A 21,622-nucleotide genomic window follows, 5' to 3' on the forward strand; every position below is an offset into this window, starting at 1 on the left:
TCTTTGACCCATAAAAGTTTAGCATCACAATAAATGCATACATGTACAAGTCAACAACATATGAAACAAAGCTTCATTCAAACTCTCCATGAGCACCACTACCTGGAAAACATTTACAGAGTTTACAAGTACATGCATTGATTTATTACTTTTGTAGTGTGCTAAACCACTGAACTGGTTCAAAACTGTGCTTGAGCATGGCTCCTTTTTCTCCAGCTTGATCAGAGGATTGTAGGCCTCTGTAATAAGAGCACTGTCAATCACTTCAGATAAAAGCTCCATCACATTTTTACCAAAATCAAATCCTCAGTGTCTTTTGGTCTTTCTCTAGATGCTCTCGTTGCTCTGGGGTCACTGATGATGAAGAGACCACAGAAGCATCTGGTCCTGATGAGACAGTAAGAGCTGGAGTGATGGAGCGTCTCATCCGTGTCTCTGGACCATTTCCGGATGCTGCAGTGGACTTCTCCATCCTCAGTGCACACACCAGTCTGCAGAGATTTTCATAACCTACAGAAATACACACACACAATACAAAAAGTCTTACTTTAGTCTTTTGTTTCAGGTTTTTCCTTTTTTTCCCCTTTCCTTGCAGGGTCTGCTCCACCACAAAAGATCTGCAGCAAATGCACAGAAATCAAGAATCAGAAAAGTCCTGTAATAGTTGTTTAAAATTACATTAAAATAAACTACAACTTAAGATTTAAAATGTTTCATTTATTTTTGTACTGTACAGGCAGCATTTCTTCATCAGTTACTCTGCAGCAGATAAACACACGTGTGTCTCATGTGTTCCTGTAACATCCAGACAAGAGTCAGTCTCTGTGATTTATCTGCTCAATATTGCATTTACATGTTGAGTTAGTAACTGATGTAACTCACTTTTTATCCAACAAAAATGTTCCTTAAATGATCAATAGTGCAAATGGACAAAAAAAAGATAACTTATGTTTAGTTTTAGTTTGTTTGTTTACATGACTTACACTTATCTAAAGCAGTGTTGACAAAAGTGAATTTCTACACAATATCACACACACATCAGTCAGATGCCTGTGTCATGTATATTAAATGAGCTCATCTGCAATACTTATCAAAGACGATCCTGTCAGATGATAAATAGACATTTAGTAATAGTCTTCAAGATGTATATATGGTTTATGTAAATCCACTTTTGAGTCGTGTACTTAATAGAGCTCTCCTGTTAGTTATGCAGCACAATCAAAAATATGCTATATTATTTAGGTCACAGACAGATTTGAACCAGGATCAGGCCATAGTTCAATTAGTCTTGACTAGACTTGTCTGTGAAACGGGGATAGCGTCTTTACGCCTTTCGCTTATATGTTGCTGACTTTACACCTTAGTTTTAATAGATTATTAACTCCAAAAAAACGATACCACTTTATGAAAAAAAATGACTTATACACTTTCAATTTAAACAATTATTTCGGGAAAAAATATATTCTCACCGTTGTCTCTCGGCAGCAAGCTGTCATATTCTTCTTCTTTCCAGTTTAACGGCGGTTGGCATCCAGCTTATTGGTGCAATACCGCCCTCTTCTGTCCCGGAGTGTGGATCAGATAATAGGTTTTCCTACTAAACGTACACATCACTCACATTGTCCCCTAACAATTAATATCCACACACACATCATGCATCAAATCCTGCCTAAAACCCCTGCTTTCTTTAAAAACGTTATCAATATTCTACTCTGTGCCCTATTGAAAGCGGCCATATTGCCAACAACATCTCGTTTTAACATCTCGCGTGGTTCTGTGTGATTTGGACAACTTCAAGTTACGCCTCCTACTTCAAGTTACGCCTCTTTCAAGTTACGCCTCTTTCAAGTTACGCCCCTGTCTTGCAGACGTACACGCTTGGAGTCTGACATGAGAATGAGATGCAGCTCTGCGCCACTAGAGGGAGCGCGAGGGAACTTCAGAGGAGTGGAGCTGAAAACGAAAGTGAAATTAGACGAAAATCAGCAACGTCATTTCGAGGAGAAAAACGAGTTAACACTGCAGATTCAAACGGCCACCCGTTTTATGGTAAGTGAGCAATATTTTCTTCATATCATCATGTAGTCCTAAAATGAAGTGTCATTTTTGTTCTTCGTTAAATGGGATTTCAAACTTGGATCATTGTAATTCGACATCGAATACAAACAACGTGATTATTTTTCATGAGTTCAACATCCCGCTGCGCAAGAGACGTGATCAGTAAGAGATGTGTCTTTCACTATTGTAATGTTGAGATATATATATATATATACACACACAAACAAACACACACAGTAAAATCCTGAGTGTTAAATTAACACTGCTCGGTGCATATGTCAATGTTGTTAGTAATGCATGAAGCTGGTGATGCTGTTTGTGGAGTTGTTTGATTATCCTCTGCTGAGATCTTGAGAGATTTAATGTCTTCTATCTTGTGTTGATTTCATCTGTGGCTGTGGCTGAAGTCAGTTGTAGTTCTTGTATTTCTGCTCCTCTCTTTTTTCTGTTCTTGTTTCTCTTTCTTTCAGTGATTCAGTTTTGTTAACAGCAGGTGTTCTTCAATAATGCTCAATCATCACTCAATTACTAAATTAATTATCTCATTAACTTTTACACTGCTTCAGTGTTACTTTTTTAACACTCTGAGTGTGGATTATATAAACACTGGGAGTGTTAATTTAACACTGGGGTTTTTACTGTGTATGATCTCCTTGGTCAAGACAATAAACTATACAAAATCACACCTTTGTAAAATATCAGTCACCATTTGAACTGCTATGCGTTTGTGTGTATTTTGTAGTTTTTCATATGTATCATTACATTATTCAAGAAAGCGCCAAGCCAATACCTGCATTTAAAGTTGTAATCCGACAAAGGACGCAGCAAACCAGTGTAATTTACCTGGACTCGGTATTGAACTGTTTAGAGTCTAATCTCTGATGAAAAAGGTGTTGTGTAATTAGTTGGATTGATTACAGTAAAAGTGATTCTAAGAGCCAGTGGTTCTGTGATAATCAGTTAATATAAAGAACTTTCCAAACAGTTTGGTTTTCTGTGGTGTCACTTAGTCACACACAGACATCAATAATTTGTTACAAGACTTGTGTGTCGTACTTTCGCGGAGGGTTGTATTTTTCAGGGGTGATCGGTGTTTTCGTGTTTTTTGTCTTGTGAGTCACAGTGTTTTTGCACGTTGTCGTCACGTCTACCTGTCTGTAAGCGCAAATACAGTCGCGAGTTTTCTGCTCGATGTCGGCAGAACCGCATTTTTAGAGTTAAACTCTGCGCACACGGAACAGCTGCGGGCCCTCGGTCTGCTCCGGAGGCTTACATCATCACCGACCCCCACTGCTGCATCTCGCCCACAGTGGAGGAGCCACAAGCGGTGTGAGAGAAAGCAGAAGAGGGGTGTTAGAGGAGGTATCCGGGCTAGGCTAACGGCTAACCCACACAAGCCATCTATCCCCACCATCGTACTGACTAACGTACGCTCGTTGGACAATAAACTGGACTACATTCGTTTACTACGCTCAACTCAGAGGACTGTAAGAGACTGTTGTGTGTTTGTATTCACGGAAACATGGCTCAGCGACAGCGTTCCGGACTGCGCCATTCAGCTCGACCAGCTGACGTGCTATCGAGCAGACAGAGCTCTCGTCGCGGGAGGAAAAACCCACGGCGGCGGGCTTTGTGTTTACATCAATGACACGTGGTGCCGCGATACTGTTGTGATCTGCAAACACTGCTCAGCCCTGGTGGAGTTTATGATTATTAAGTGCCGGCCGTTCTATCTGCCGAGGGAATATACTGCCTACTGCTCGTTTCGGTTTACATTCCCCCGAACAACAACATCAGCAACAGGAACGACGCACTTAATGAACTGTACCAGCACATCAGTGAGCAGCAGACAGCACACCCCGATGCTTTTCTCATCATAGCTGGGGATTTCAACCATGCTGACCTTAAGAGTGTGTTTCCAAAAATACACCAACACATTAACTTTCCAACAAGAGGTAAAAACATTTTAGACTTTGTTTACACCACACAGAGAGGAGCTTACAAAGCCCTCCCCCTCCCCCACCCTCGGTGCCTCAGACCACATCACTGTCATGCTAATGCCCGCATACAGACCGCTCGTTAAAGTCGCCAAACCAGTTCAGAAACAGATTCATGTGTGGCCAGAAGGATCATCAGAGATTCTTCAGGACTGCTTCAACACAACTGACTGGAATATGTTTAAACAGGCTGCCACATGCAATAACACCACTGACCTCCAGGAGTACTCAGAGACTGTTACTGCCTACATCAATAAGTGTATTGATGATGTAACGATCACAAAAACTATCACTGTCCGGGTCAACCAGAAGCCATGGATGACGGGGGAGGTCTACAGACTCCTGAAGACCACGGAATGCTGCCTTCAGAGCTGGAGATGAGGTGGGCCTGAGAACAGCTAGGGCCAACCGTGTCCCGCGGCATCAGAGAGGCTAAGAGAGAGTACTCCTCCTGGAGGATAGCCCATCAATTCAGTGACAGCAGAGACACTCGGAGCCTGTGGCAGGGGATACAGACCATTACGGACTACAATCCCCCACCACGGACCTGTGGACAACAACATCTCTCTGCCTGTAAACGAGCTGACACACCTTCTTCGCTCGCTTTGAGGCACAAAACAGCTCCACTGCATGCACAGAAGAACTCCACCTCCCCCCAGTGACCAGGTGATGATTCTGACCCCGGACAGCGTGAGGAGATCCTTCAGCAGGATCAATGCACGCAAAGCTCCGGGTCCTGACAACATTCCTGGGCGTGTACCTGAGAGAGAGACTGTAGCAGCAGAAACTCACTGATGTCTTCACAGACATTTTCAACATCTCTCTTAGTCAGGCTGTTTGTTCCCACACGCTTCAAAGCTACCACCATCATTCCAGTCCCGAAGAAGCCGTCTCCATCCTGCTTCAATGACTACCATCCTGTTGCACTTACCCCCATCCTCATGAAGTGCTTTGAACGGCTAGTCATGCACCACATCAAGCACGCACACTCAGCATGTTCCTCTGACCATCAACGGTGCGACTGTGGATAGAGTGAGCAGCACCAAGTTCCTGGGTGTGCACATCACAGAGGACCTCTCCTGGTACCGACAACACTGCAGCACTGGCCAAGAAATCACAGCAGCGTCTCTACTTCCTCCGCAAACTGAGGAGAGCCAGAGCCCCACCCCCCTCATCATGTACACCTTCTACAGAGGCACCATCGAGAGCATTCTGACCACTGCATCACTGTGTGGGTATGGCGCCTGGGCAACGCGTCCTGCCGGAAGACTCTTCAACGCATAGTGAGAGCAGCTGAGAAGATCATTGGTGTCTCTCTCCCCTCCCTTCAGGACATTTATGGAACCAGTGTATCTTGAATAGCTGCATCACTGTGTGGTATGGCCACCCACCCATCACACAGCTTCTTCAGTCTGCTGCCATCAGGGAGGAGACTGCGAAGTCTCCAGGCCAGGACCCAGCAGACTGAAGGACAGCTTCATCCACCAGGCTGTCCAGGAAGCTGAACTCCCTCCCGAACCTGCCCCCCCTCCCCTCTTCTGCCCCAGGCACCACTGAACTATGAACCCCCCCCCCCCACACACTAAATATATGATGACATGCACAGTCACTTGTGCAGCATTGGTCTGCTCACCTCACCGCTCACTACCTCATTCGGCATGGAAACTACCTCATCAGTCAGTTAAATAACTGCTCTTGGTCACTTGTCACTTGTCACTTTAATCAGACTTAAGATATTATACATAAGTGATTTTTTTGCACTAAAAAATCTTTTAACTGCACTGCTGTTCACTTCATTGATTTGCACTATATCTGTCATTTACCTTGCGCTGCTTTATTTAACTTTATTTTTAAATTTTATTTTTATTATATGTCTTTTTTTTATAAAGTCCTTATTGTATAATTGTATCTACATTTTATATTTGATCTAGTTATTTTTTTAGGCTTTTAATTGTTAATGGTTATCTGTATGCACCGGAGTCTGAGAGTAACGCAATTTCGATTCTCTGTATGTATGTACTGTACATGTGGAAATTGACAATAAAGCAGACTTGAACTTGAATAATCAGCATATGAACCTCAACAATGGTGACCATAAAAAAAACAATGCAGCAGAGCATGCTGGGAGCCATGGATGAGTTTTGTACTACAATAGTACCCAGCATGCATTGCAGCATTTTTTTTTTTTTTTTGTAAACCATTGTTGAGGTTCATATTCTGATTATTGATGTCTGTGTGTGACTAGTTGACACCATGGAAGACCAAACTGTTTGGAAAGTCATTTATATTAACTGATTATGAAAGAACCACTGACTTTTTTTGACTGGTTTTTCATTGTAATCAACTGAACTAACTATAGAGCAGCTTTTTTGAGAAGGACCTGACTCTGAACAGCTCCATAATTGATGATTATCATCACCAATATGCTCGATATTATCAATATTAGTATCGATCTGCCCACCTCTATTTTTAAGTTATAACAAACATGTTTCAAAAACACATGGTTACAACGTCCAAAAAAATAAATAATTAAGACAGAAGTCAAGGGTCAAGAGCCCAACTAAAGCAAACACTGATCTCTAACATGGTTACTTCAAATGAAACAATAAATCAACATCTAAACCTTAGTTAATTCTCAATAAGATCTTCTGTAGACGTCTGACAGAAATAAAGTCAGTCTGGTTATTAATAAGTGGAGCTGGTGATGCTGGTTTGTTAACAGCAGCTGTTCATCACTAAAGCTCAATCAGCACTTAATTAATCACTTGATTACATAATTGCAAAGTTTTAAAACTTACATGGTTTAAGTAAAGGCAATCTGTTTACTCAAACGGTTTAAGTTACTGTGACTTGTCAGGTTTTACAGTGCATCAGCTCTCCTCTCGCACCGTTGCTATGCAACAGAGTGATAATCGGAAACACCTGTAGGTGGAATTAGGAAATCCTGCAAAGGCAGAGCATCTCATGCACTTTGGAGACCTGGTTTTCGAAGTCCGTGACCTTCGAAGTGTGTACACTCAACTTTGGGACACAGCTATAGACATCCAGCAGTGTTAATCTGACACCACTTCAGTGTTACTTTTAACACTCTGTAGTAGGAATTTTGAATATTTGTCGAATAAAAAAAAGGCACATTCGAAAGCAAAAACCTTGCATTCAAATATTTTGTGTCAAGAAGCGTGCGACACATGATGACGTAACTGATGCGGGTTGTTATCCAGTGCAGAGCGGTGCGGCGTGCGGGTGCGTTAATTTGAAAAATGGTGGAAAAAGAGTCTGAAGACTCGGAGTCAGAGAGAATTTTGCTTACGCCAAAACACCTTAAAAGTGCTGTGTGCCATTTCTTTGGTTTCTGGAGTGTCAACGGTGAAACTATTGACAAAACCAGTGTCGTTTGTAAGTTGTGTAAGAAACCGCTGCTATTTCACTCCATAACATCTAACATGAGAACACACATGCAGTCTTGTTTTCTCAAGAGTGTCATGACGAGGGGCCCACATTAAAGCAGTATAGGGTAACTTCATTTTACACCACGAATACCCCAAATCCGCTACCTGCTGCAAAACAGGAAGAAATCACCCAAGCACTTACTGAATTCATCTGCAAAGACATGCGCCCGATAAGTATCGTGGATGGCGATGGCTTTCAAAACTTTGTTTGAACACTCAACCCACGGTATAATTTGCCTTCCCGGGCTACCATAAAGCTTGGCATTGCTAAGCTTTATGATAGCACTGCAAAAACATGAAAATGAAAGTTGCAGCTGATCTAAAAAGCTGTTATCCTGATGAGAAGCAGGCCTTTCTGCTACTAAACACAGCAAGCTACTTATGAAAATGAAAGTTGCAAATCATTGGGACATTCTAAAGCACTTAACGTGAAAGTACGTGGACTTATGCATTAAAACTGTGTTTTAAAATGACCAAACTCAGTAAACAAATTATTAATAAAGCATTCTATTCACAGACAAGCAGATATGAGCCCAGAATACGAACGCGACGCGATTAATTACCCGTTAAGCATTTTCCTCCCATTACCTGCTTATCTGTAAATATAATGCTTTATTAAAAATGTTTACTGAGTTTGGTATTTTTAAAACACGTTTTAATGCATTACGCCACGTTAAGCGTTTTCCTTTTAGTCTAATGGTTTTCTATGGGAGGAAAAAGCTTTACACGTAATTAAACGCATTGCATTCTTATTCTGGACTCATCTGCTTGTCTGTGAATAGAATACTTTATTAGTAATGTGTTTACTGAGTTTGGTCTTTAAAAAAAAAAAACATTTTCACGTTAAGCATTCCAGCTGAATTAAAAGAATCGGCTCAATAGTGGTCACAAAATTGATATCGGAGAAGATACCAATTTAATATAAATAGATGATACTTTATAAAGTTTATCTCAATATTTGACCACAGTGGCTGTGAGACAACTGCACTAAAATCAGACACGATGCGCATGAAATTGCGTTCGTTACTATAGCAACAGATTACTGGTATGTCCTTTCAGAATCATCACTGGACGGTAGAAATAAGAGTTTCTCGATTTCTTCACTTTAAAATAATGAGGAGCAGCATATTTTCCTGAAATAAAAGGAAGGAAAAGTCTAAAAGTTTCATAAAAATTGAAATAGCACACAGCAGACATATTACCCTGTTGCAGATAATTACACGTAACAATAATTGTCTCATCATGCTATATAAATTAAAACAATACTTTCTCATTCTCTGATGATATGAAAGGATCAAATTTACAAAAATTATTTAATTCATAATTCATTCTTCGATCTGAAGACCTGATCCTCCCACTGTGGATATTAAACCCAATTCATTTATTAAATGTAGTTGGTTGTTCATCTGTTAGCCTAAAGATCGGTTTAATTTAGCAAAACAATCATTTCAGGGACATGGCGAGTTACAGGCTAATGTTTTTTTTTTTTTTCTTCTTCTGTGCATTATAATGAATGCTTTGTAAAACTGCACAGCGTTTTTAGCTTTTTAAACAACATACTCTGTCCTACACCAACTACACACATTTACTGTCATGTATGTCTATGAAAGACGATCAAACCAATCAGAGTAGGTAAGGGGCGGGGCGACACGTGCAACTCCGCCCCAGATGCAGCCCCGCCTCGATCTGCAGGCTGCAGCCGGGTGCTTCTCCTTTTTTCACACAAAAACAAAAAATATGTCTATTGTAAAACTACAATAGTAACTTTATCATTTTAACATTGGTTCAACTAACTCCAAAATCCAGATTTTTTTTTTCTTTTTTTGGAGACCTTTCAGGCATGAAAACGGGTCAGGGGTGAAAAAGGTGAGAAGGATATTAGCCCTCTAGGGGGGTCCGGGGGCATGCTCCCCTGTAAGAACATTTTGAAAATTACATATTTTAAAGCATCAATCTGATGAATTTTGAGATGCATCTTTTTGCCAACCTTTTTACTTCTGATAAATGGGGAGCTAGCACTTTTTTGCCATTAATGCCATATTGAAGTCTCCTGAGGCATATATATAAGGTTGCCAACAACTGGTCACTATAAAATACAGGACAAAAGGTGGGGCTACAGCAGCAGTGCGGGTATGGTTTTGTGTGAATATACAGTGTATTGTTTCAAGCCATTTGTCAAAAATGATAGCTAATCTCCTAATTTATAACGTTTTTATGCCTACAACATATGGTAGGTTTATTAATAGTTTGTTAATTAACAGCTTTACATTTAACAGTCCTTTAATTGAACCATTACCTTAACTATATGTCTAAAACAAAACACTTATTGTGACTCCTGTACTAAGGGTTAAAAACGTTATCCCCTTTATGTTAATCTATGTGTGACAAACTAAAAAAAAACATCTTACATAATATATAATAAATACAGCAAAAGAAACTCTTTCTTTTATTGTCTAGTTTGATAGTCAGACACAAATGAAAAAATAACAGATGTAAATCTAGGAATGAATAACAATTCATTTAAAAAGCCACAGTTAGTGATTTCACACATACTGGTGGTATACAGTACAGTGACTCCCGGTTTAACTTTATAAAACTGAACGTAACTTTTTCAGAAACTATCAAAAATATGCCATTACAAAAGAAGAAAAACACAATGAAAATGAAAAAAAATGAACTCAGTCGCACAAATTTACAAAGACAGGCTCTTCAAATATGCTTCATTCTTTGTTAATGTTTTTTTCAAAGATTCGTTTTCGCTAATCGTGGGATTCTGAATGCATTGAGCCACAGATTTCGCTTACGCGTCGCAGTTTTTCGTTTGGTGTTTTGACACAAACCTCTCGTGGGGGCGTGGGCTTAACAGTGGATCTACTCTGATTGGATAGTGAGCTTTTGATGGACAGGTGCTCTCTGACCGGGAAGTACAGACCCCACTCAGTGGCGCGCATATTGGAAAGCTCTCACGGTGATTAAATCTGGTCTGAAAGAAATGTATTTTAAGCTCATACACAGGTTCTACCGTGTACATTAGTTTATACAAAGATTTAAATCTGACATTGATTTTACAAGCTCTTTTTGTTCGAGTTCTGAAGAAACTGTACACTTATTTTGGTCATGTCACTACACTCAGAAACTTTGGGATGATATTTTGCCAGGCTTCTCAGTACATATGAAAAACATTATATTTAGGGTGACCATATGCGCCGTTCATACGTATAGAAGCCCGTTTCCGCCACGTTGAGTAAAAAAAAAAAGATCTTTAAGTCATAATAATGAGAAACTTTCTCGTAATAATGAGAAAACTATTCTCATAATAATGACTTAACATCTCGTAATAATGAGAAACTTTCTCAAAATAATGAGAAACTTTCTCGTAATAATGACTTAAAATCTCGTAATAATGAGAAACTTTCTCGTAATAATGACTTAACATCTCGTAATAATGAGAAACTTTCTCAAAATAATGAGAAACTTTCTCGAAATAATGACTTAAAATCTCGTAATAATGAGAAACTTTCTCGTAATAATGAGAAACTTTCTCGAAATAATGACTTTAAAATAATCATCGTTAATAATGAGAAACTTTCTCGGAATAATGAAGATAAACTTTCTCGTAATAAATGAGAAACTTTCTCGAAATAAGGACTTAAAATCTCGTAATAATGAAGAACTTTCTCGTTTTAATTTTGGGGTGGAGTATCCCTATAACAAAAACTTTATCGAAGTAACGAGAAACTTTGTCAAAATAACGAAAAACTTTCTCAAAATAATGAGAAACTTTTTTTAATTTTAATAATGACTTAACATCTCGTAATAACGAGAAACTTTCTCGTAATAATGAGAAACTTTCTCGAAATAATGAGAAACTTTCTCGTAATAATGACTTAACATCTCGTAATAATGAGAAACTTTCTCAAAATAATGAGAAACTTTCTCGAAATAATGACTTAAAATCTCGTAATAAATGAGAAACTTTCTCGTAATAATGACTTAACATCTCGTAATAATGAGAAACTTTCTCAAAATAATGAGAAACTTTCTCGAAATAATGACTTAAAAATCTCGTAATAATGAAAAACTTTCTCGTAACTAATGAAAACTTTCTCGTATAATGAGAAACTTTCTCGAAATAATGACTTAACATCTCGTAATAATGAGAAACTTTCTCGAACAATAATGAGCTTAACATCTCGTAATAAACGAGAAACTTTCTCGTAATAATGAGAAACTTTCTCGAAATAAATGAGAAACTTTCTCGTAATAAATGACTTAACATCTCGTAATAATGAGAAACTTTCTCAAAATAATGAGAAAACTTTCTCGAAATAACGACTTAAAATCTCGTATAGATGGCGAAACTTTCTCGTAATAACGATCTGACTGTAACATCTCAACTTTGTCAAAATAACGAAAAACTTTCTCAAAATAATGAGAAACTTTTTCGTAATAATGACAAACTTTCTCGAAATAACGAGAAACCTTACTTAATGAGAAACTATTCTCCAAAATAATGAGAAACTTTCTCGTAATAATGAGAAACTTTCTTCGAAATAGACTTTAATAATCTCGTAATAACGGACTAACTTTCTCTCGTAATAACGAGAAACTCTTCTCGTAATAATGAGGAAACTTTCTCAAAAATAATGAGAAACTTTCTCGAAATAATGACTTAAAAATCTCGTAATAAATGAGAAAACTTTCTCGTATAATTGACTTAACATCCTCGTAAATAATGAGAAACTTCTCAAACTATGATGAAACTTTCCAAACAAAATGGAGGAAAATTGAATCACGTCAAATAATGCGAAACGTTCTTAATTAATGAGAATTCTGACTCGAAATAATGAGAGGGGGACGAATAGAGCCTTAATATTCTCTAATAGATGAGAAAACTTTCTCAAAATATCTAATGAGAAACTTTCTCAAATCTTCGTAAAATCTCGTAATGAGAAACTTTCTCGTATATTGCTTAACATTCGTAATTAATAATGAGAAACTTTTCGATAATAATGATGGAAAACTTTCTCCGAAAAGATGACTTAACATCTCCTTATACATGAGAAAGTATATCAAAATAATGAGATACATTAGGTAATAAAAGCCGGAGAAACTACTCGTCTCCCGAGAACCTTTCTCGAAATATGACGTAAAATCTAGTAATACGACGAAACTTTCTCCGCGCATGAGAAACTTTAACGAACGAAAGAGAAAACTTTCTTCGGCTAATGAGAAACTAACTCGACAAGCGCACATGCTTAATGAGCAACAATGGTGATGACAATGGAGTGCACGCATGATGCCGCATTTGCAGCAATGAGTGCCTGCCAGATCATGAGGCCAGGAACTGTTTTGAATATGTAAGTATGCTATGCATCATAAACAGCTGAGACACTTCTCGTAAAATAATGAGTGTTACGGCCAAGAAATAATGACTTGCAATATCAGATAACACGTTCTGCCACTTATCGTAATAACGAGAAACGTTCTTTCGTAATAATGAGAAGTGTGTGTGTGTTCGATTTGTCTGAGAAACTTTCTGTCACCCTTGCTTGCATTGAGTAATAATGACAAGACTTTCTCTTGGTTGTGAGAAAAAACCGTCTCAAAATCATGAGAAATTGGTCTCGAATAAGATGGTACTAAGAGAAATTGAATAAAAATGCGCCACGAAAATACGTAATTAAGCTTGACCCTCCGTTTATAATAAGTATAACGTGTGCAAAATCATGCAGAACTTATATCGAAATATGACAATAAACATCGCACATAATGAGATAATGTCTCGTAATGAAATAGTCGCCTATAGCTATTGAAAACATAGACGGCGCCGAGCGCTCGTAAAATGACAAATCTTTTCGTAATAATGAGCATGAAACTTTCTACTCTAATAATGCAGCAAACTGAGTTTTATATAAGAATTAAAATAGAGTAATGTCATAATCAACTTCTCGAACTAAATAATGGTTAACTTACGTATCCACGAGAAAACATTTTTTTAAACACTGAGCCCCAGAACGAAGGGACTGTCCCTAATGATCGATAAAGATCTCATATGAGGCAAGGAGAAACTTGTCGTAATAAGACTTAATCAAAACCAGCAATGTTGCATTGTGCAAACGTTTTCAGATGAACCAACGGAGCCAGGACAAAACTGATATCAATCTAAAGTGACTGTACGACATCCAACCATGCGGCCCATACACAAAAGCTCCTGACCAGTGAAGGTTTAATGTAGTAATCATAGGCCACTATGCGTTAGTTTGATATATCAAGAACCGTTGTACGGTTTAACGAATGCGACCGTAAAGGCACAAAAGAGGCATGGTGTGAATCATGTAGTTGATCTTACAGATGGATGAGCTACATGGTGTTAATAAGTTGGCTGCACATCTTGAAGAGTTCAGGGAAAACTAATTGCAGAAAACGTGGGACACGCAAGGAGGAAAAGTTCGTCTTGAGAGAATGCTAGCCTGCGCCCCAAAAATGTCAGGCCCACAGATGAAGGAAATGAGCAGGGGGGTAACTTGCAGACCGTTCGAGCTCACAGTAGAAGGCCGGATTTAGAAACATTACACGGTAGAACAAGATTTTATTAATTTGTTGTTTTTAGGGATGTCCCTACTCTGCCCATAAAGAACCCCAATGATGCAGTGTGGAAGCAAGTGCAAAACAGGCCCTATTTCTAAACAACGTTTTCAGAGAAAAACCGTGACACCACATCAGGAGTTGCACATCAACCGCCATGCCTGACATCCACCATGGTTGGGGTAGTATCTATGTTTTGATAGCATCTAATCAAGTGTCTGTGTGTTATCTGTTAATTCATAGTGCGTAATATAACTTTGTCATATGGGCCGCAGGGCCTAATGAGCATAAAAATCCTAGGTATGTCTACCGGTGGATGATTAATTGAGTTATGCGCCAATGTCGCGTTCTCTTACGATGTTGAGAAACTGGAACAAGAAAAGGCATAGAGAATGTAGCAATAACGTATTCATGGCACGATGAAAGACTGCAGGGCTTAGGATTATGCGATCAACGCGCTAAATGACTACCCATTATACTTTCTCTCAGGAAGGGAAATTTGACCCTGGATGTACACATATTTGCTTTGAGCAGCGTTACAACGAAGGACATTAACAAATCGATGAGCTGTGTGAGGTTACACGTGTAGATCATTGACCAGCCTCATTGCTAAGTGTCGGCTAGTATATAGAGGGTATTGGGGTGATCACTGTATGATACCTTTTATTGTGGGTGTTATTGTGTATACTTCAAGTGCGATATATAACTCTATTTGCCGCAACACAAACTGGCACGCATCTTTTTTGCACCCAAACCCATTCACAGGCAGCGCAAGTGAAGAATGGTTTAAAGCATGAATGATAGCATGGTATCCTCTATGTAATTGCTAGCTAAAGGAGGACCAGTTAAAAAAACACGATGCTGCATTAAATATTTTAGCGCGTGTTTAAACAGGACAAAAAATCTATCTTATGCGGTTAAACATTGACAGCACGAATGTCTGTATATATAGATGTATTATGTGTATATATATTTTAGGGGTCGTGTGTGGGTATATATAGATCTAAGATAGATATATATATACAATGATATACACACACACACACACTTTTTTGCACCCAACATTTATAGTGAAAATTGTATGTTGACAGGCAAACTCAATGTCAAATATAAAACTGCATTTCCTTTTTTTTCTAGACTGATGCCAGTGTCATCGAAATCAAATGACAGATGAACAGCTAAAGACATACTTTCCACACATGGTGATCGTTTGGCCATTTTGGGATTTTGCAGACAGAAAAGCCAGTAACAGGAATGATCCCAATAAAAGGAAATCAAAACTTTTTGAGCGATTGAAATCTAAAATATCCAAAAAATCGAAGTATGATGATTCTGTCACAACAAGTCAACAACACACAGCAAAGAATGCTCAGAAGACTATGAGAAAGGTAGAAGGAGGATGGATGAATTACGATACAGAAATGAAGTCTTTTAACAAGTGAGAAACAAGAAGGGGTGGCACACGAAAAGTTGATGTATCAAAAGAATCCAAGAAATCTGATTTGATTCAGCAAGCAGTCAAGCTGTTTTTTTGCAGCAGATGGAAAAAGCCCTTGAGGGAGACATCACTTGAGTTTGAAGTAGATTTAAAGGATTACAAAGAAATGTCTATTGTGAAAGACTTACAGTTGGAAAACTGTATGCAGAGACACCAGGTTGCCATTTTACGGTTTCTACCTCACAACAAAGAAGAGAAGTAAACTCTGGCTCAACATATGCAACAGGAAATAGATGTGGCTCTCACTACACAAGAACTGAACAGTTCCCCAACAAAAATGCCAGCTGAAAGATCAGGAAATACAGATAACACAGATGTGATTTACATAGGGAGCAACATGGAACCAGAGATGCCTTTCCTTTATTCAACAGAGATAATTTCCTCCACCCTAGATGAGAATGTGCTTGGATGACAGCCAACACTGTCACATTTGACACTGGAGACACTGGAGACTCATTTTATTTGGTGGATGATCAAATTTTGGATGATACCTTAGTGTAAGCTCTCTCACCTCTGAACACTATTGCACATAGTGAACAAAAAAATGGGATCTTAGTTGTCCACCGTGGTCATGTCCTCCCAGAAAACTCATTGCTCATTTTTTGGATGAAAGCATGTTAGGGTGTGAGATAAAGATTCAAATTATTGCACCAGACGGAAAACTTGAGAGGGGCCATGATGAAGGAGGAGTTGTGAGAGACTGTCTTTCTGAGTTCTGGAATGAGTTTACGCTGATAAACAGTGCACTATGGGCAGCTCTTTCAAGGTGCCTTCCTTTGGAATTGATTTTGGACAAATGCACGGGAAAGTGTAGGCCGTCAATAATTGCCTTTGGATGGAAAAAGGAAAAGGTACCTTCCTGTGAAAATAGCTCCAGTAATCGTGGAGCAGGCCGCTTTTGGAAGTGCGAAAAGCGATGTCATTGAGAATTTCCTGAAATTTGTTCCAGAATCAGAAACAAGCAGTCTTTGAAGCCTGGCGATCCGACTTCACCACTGTTGACAAAGAAGAACTGCTTGAGGTTTTGGATGGCCATAGCTGTCGTTAAAACTCCAACAGAGAACAATGCAGAGGAAATCTTACAAGAACTGCCCACAACAAAACTGATTCAAGAGCCTGCCTTTGTCATTGAGCAGTGGGCAAACATGCTTTCCACTGCCATCAGTCATCTTGATGAAAATTTCCTCTGTGTATGAAAACTTGCAGCCCCCACTGTGAGAAAGGTTTTGAGGGCTCTTTCTTTCCCAGAGAACATGAATACCCAGCAGATGGAGATTCAAAGGTATTTAAACCGCTTACCTTAGGGAATCTGGCACACAAGGTCTGTCTCGGTTTTCTTAGATTCTGCACTGGTTCGGATCTTTTTTTTGGGGGAAAACTATCGTCATTAACTTTCACACAGGTTCAAGGCTTTCCAACGACGCCCAGTTGCACACACTTGTGGTTGTTGTCTTGGAGCTGTCAGTTTTCTATGACAGTTTATCCTGATTTCAGCAATCCGAAATTAAAACGTCTTAGAGTGCAATGTGTGGGTGATGGACTTTATCTAATTAATGAATTAGAAAAGACTACTGCTTGTAAATGTAAGACTGTAGTCTTTGTGAATTCACATTATGTACCACCATAAAAGTTGTCTTGCCTTATGCACTGTTTGTTTTAAACTGTTGTTTCTGAATTGTTTGAATGTACATGCATCTGTACTGTTCATTTGAAAAAAGGTTTAAAGAGTTTTGTAACTATTATAACGTGGCAATGTTATTGTCAGTTGTAAGACTGTTTGCAGTTGCTGCTCACTGATGAGCATTTCCTTTACTTATATGATGTCTTACAGATATACAAATATTGCACAATTTCAGTGTAAAGATATGGATGTTTTTTTTTTCTTTGACCCAGTAGCACTACATCCAAACCTGTTTTTAGCGTTGCTGTTTTTATAGCGTTACATGTAAGTTGAAAAATTTGTTTTGACTACAGTGAGCATTGCTTTCCTTTCAATATGTTATGTCTTAAGGATATGTTGCAATGCAAATATATGTTGTGCTGTTTTCCAACAGTACACACCCAATCCTGTTTCATGAATACTGTAACCATAAACTTTACACTTTTTTTTTTTTTTTGGTTATAGAATTGCCTGCTTGCTTTGCTTATGCAGCACAAAACCCATACAGCATTTTTTTTTTTTTTTTTTTTTTGAACATTAGTAGGCCTGCCTTTTCATTTCAATTATGTGTTCCACAGAATTAAAAATTTTATGTAAAGGTGACACCAATAAAGTGAAATACATTGTACAAGTCAAATGAGATGCATTGCTGTGTGATCATATCAAGGTATTGCTGCCCGACATTTTGTCTACGACGCCTAAGCAGCGAATAACATTTGTTTTTAGATATGCTTCACAAATAGTTTTAGTCTGTGGCACTTAGTTCATTATTTATCAACTCCCTAAGTTTAATAATATAAAAATCCACAGTTGAATAGACATCTTTTGGCATATCCAGATTGTGTTCTGTAATGAGGTGAACACAGGCATCAAACACGTCTTTGTCACATGGGTAGTCTTTGAATACACATTCCTCCAGACACACTTCAACTTCTTGTGGGCCTACAGGGTGTAAGTAATCTCTTGCCATTTGGAGATCGAGAGTTATGAATTGGTCTTATTCTATGATTGTTCCAAGATGAAGTCACTTGATCCAGTTCCTCCTGAAAAATAAAATGAATAAAAGGTTATTTTACATGATGGGTTCATCATTTTAGTCAGAAAGGATACCAAAGCACTTCTACAAAAAGATATTATTTTTCCATAATATAATTTACCAGTTACTTTATTGTGTGCAGTGTTGGGCAGTTGAAGGCTGCGCATGTTTGCCGCTTACAGTTACTTGAATACATAGATTGCTTAACCTGCAGGGCAGGTTTTAGGGGGCTGTGGGGTCCATGTCCCCTTAAATTGATATCCAGGACCTTTTTTTTAACCTTTATAGAGACAAATTTTTTTCTAGCCTTATGAAATGTATCTTTTCATCTTTTTATGTCAAATTCTTACATTTATAATAATAAAAAAAATAGAAAGACACTTTAGGTTTTAACCATTCAAATGAAATTAGTATCAACAAAAATCTATCTCAGAAGTGACAATGCATTTACATAACAATTACAGTTGCAGAAATGATGTTATGAGATAAATTTTTTAAATGTAAAAATGTTTAATAGTCTATAGAGATATGCAATTATACATTTAAATACACAATTAAAAACTGACAGTAAGTGGCAAAAAGCCACTGCCTTAATGAGTCATTGAACCAAAACTTCTGTAGAGTCTTGCGCACGGGTTTAATGCGTTGTGCCATGTAACTACCAGATTGCATTTCTTAAATTATCTACTCACTACTTTAGAGACACAAAGTAATTGTCAACAGGTTTAGATGTAAAAGGATAGTTCACCCAAAATGAACATTTTGTCATCATTTACTCACCCTCATGTTGTTCCAGACCTGTAGGCCTAAATATGAGTTTCTTTCTTTTGTTGAGCATAAAAAGAAAGGTATTCTGAAGAATGTTTGATAACCCAAACAGTTTTTGGGTCCCCATTGACTTCCATATTAGTTTTTAATACTATTTGGAAGTCAAACAGGGGACAAAACATCCTTTAAGAAGATCTTCCTTTATGTTTAACAAAAGAAAGAAACATATTTAGGCCTACAGGTTTTGGAACAACATGAGGGTGAGTAAATGATGACAGAATGGTCATTTTGGGGTGAACTTTCCCTTTAAAAAACAACTGGGTTAACAAAATAAAACAGACTTACCTGTATTAAGTTTTTGAAAACAGAATTGGATCAAAACATTTGTCCAGGAAAGTGTCAGCATAATGTCCATCCTCTTTCATATTGTCAAACAGGTTCATCCAAAAAGGATGCACTGACTTACTAAGTGTAAGCCACCATCTCTCAATCCGTTGATTGCTGGTGCTTGGCCCAAAACTGACGCAAGCAGAGTCGGGATGCGTTCCATGATGCAGAAATTTCTGCATCTCTGCAACATTGATGTTCTCTGTGCCGAGATCCAATCTCACCATATTAGGGCAGCCCTCCGCCTCTATGACAGCTGTCATAAAGTACCCAGCAATAACCCGAGGATCATTGGTTTGTTCTGTAAGCTTCAAAGCCACATCATTTTTCTTGAAACCCGTCTATGCACCCACTTATACCAATTCCATATGGTTTTAATTTATCGTATCCATCGATATGCCACACATAATTAGGTCCACGGCTGAAATACACTCGGCGGCGAAATCGATTCCTAGACCTCAGGTCAACTCCCTCGCCATCTAGCAACCGTAAAATCAGCCCGCCACTTCTCTCTCTGTCAGTGATAATTCCATTGAGCCAGCATTTCTGATGCATCCACCTGTAACCATGCGACTGTCCTGATGTTTGTAGTTGTTGCTGAAGGAAAGCTGCCACATCAGCTTCATCGGTCTTGTTCTTCCTCCTCCAAGCTGGTGGTGTTACTCAAAAGTCGCTCAAGGGTTCGATTGCTAAATTGACTCCATGTACCCTCTTTCAGTAGAGTTAGTATTTCACGATTTGTTAGTCCTCTTCTGAAATACTGCTCTATTTGTTTAAAATCCATGGATCACGCAGATGCCCAATGTTAGCAAGAATCAGCATCAGCAACAACCGGAGCCTAGTCTGTAGGGTAGCTCGATAGACGGGGTAGCTCGAGCGCACAATGCCGTCACAATTTGTTTATCATTATTATAGGATACGTTAAGTCATTATTACGAGATGTTAAGTCATTATTACTAGAAAGTTTCTCATTATTTCGAGAAAGTTCTCATTATTACGAGATTTTAAGTCTTATTTTGAGAAAGTTTCTCATTATTACGAGATGGTTAAGTCAGGGTCTTATTTTGAGAAAGTTTCTCAAGTTTCTTCATTACGATTACGACGGTTGAAAGTCATTATTTCGAGAATATTTCTCATTATTATGAGATGTTAAGTCATTATTATGAGAAAGTTTCTCATTATTATGACTTAAATAATCTTTTTTTTTTACTCAACAGTGGCGGAAACGGGCTTCTATACATACGGGACACGTCCCGACCAGGATTTTAATATTGCCTAAAACAACCAAAGCAGTTTGACCAATAACATGCAGGTATTATACATAATCGGCCAATCGTGGGGGCCGGCTGAGCGCGTGAGAAGGTGGAGATCTACAGGGAACAATCAAAGCGATGCAAATATGAGCACGTGTTTGTTCGTTCGTTTGACCTTTGAAGCGTCGCTGCTAAAAAAAAAAAAAAGACCAAGACAGCAAAGGTTTCGTGCGAGAGCGATCCGAAGGCATAAGGGGAGCCGTCTGCTCTGCTCTCTAGCTCTCATGAATGTCACACAACGATCGACCTGCAAACAGCCAAAACCTGGATATTTTAGGCAGTATTAAAATCCTGGCCGGGACGTGTATGAATGGCGCATATGGTCACCCTAATTATATTTGGGTATTATGACTCTGACCCCACAAACGAAAATATCAGTTTTGTTATTAATTTAAATTTTTTCCTAAACAAATTTCACATTCACAAATGCTAATTCTCCAACTGTAAACCTGTCTTCTCTGTTTTCCTAAAAGAAATGGGAAAACTATTTGAATGTAATCTCAGTATCTACTAATAAGAAAGCTATAAGGACTGTTAGAATTTGCACCGCCTTTGATCTCCTTGTGTAATTTTGTTTAGATTTTGGCCCTCTTTTTCTTTAGTTCTATTTTATATTCTTTATTTAAAGAAAACAAGAATAAAGAAGAATATTTTGTTGAGGTTGATATTATGTGATGTATGTTTATACTTTTTCATGTTTTTGTTCTCTGCATTAATAAAAAAAGAAGAAAAAGAAAGCTCTCGTGGTGATTGTATGCAATACGTCGTGCCTTGTATTACTAAATATGTAAATAATATTTGACCTTCGATCATCTCAGTCTGTAAAGATGAGCTCTCACAAGACACACGGAGCGGCATCATCTTCCTC

The 21,622-nt window shown here is 38.4% G+C and overlaps 1 long non-coding RNA gene across 1 annotated transcript in view; it reads left to right on the top strand.

Annotated features, from left to right (window-relative positions):
- The first annotated feature begins 1,890 nt into the window (after positions 1-1,890).
- LOC122142558 overlaps positions 1,891-21,622 on the top strand; it is a 32,025-nt gene continuing 12,293 nt past the window's right edge. The window contains exon 1 of the long non-coding RNA XR_006158678.1: positions 1,891-2,049. This is a non-coding gene — a long non-coding RNA (uncharacterized LOC122142558). The remainder of the gene's footprint in view (positions 2,050-21,622) is intronic.

The sequence above is a fragment of the Cyprinus carpio genome, unplaced genomic scaffold, assembly GCF_018340385.1.
Source record: "Cyprinus carpio isolate SPL01 unplaced genomic scaffold, ASM1834038v1 S000000001, whole genome shotgun sequence".
Taxonomy (NCBI): Eukaryota; Metazoa; Chordata; class Actinopteri; order Cypriniformes; family Cyprinidae; genus Cyprinus; species Cyprinus carpio.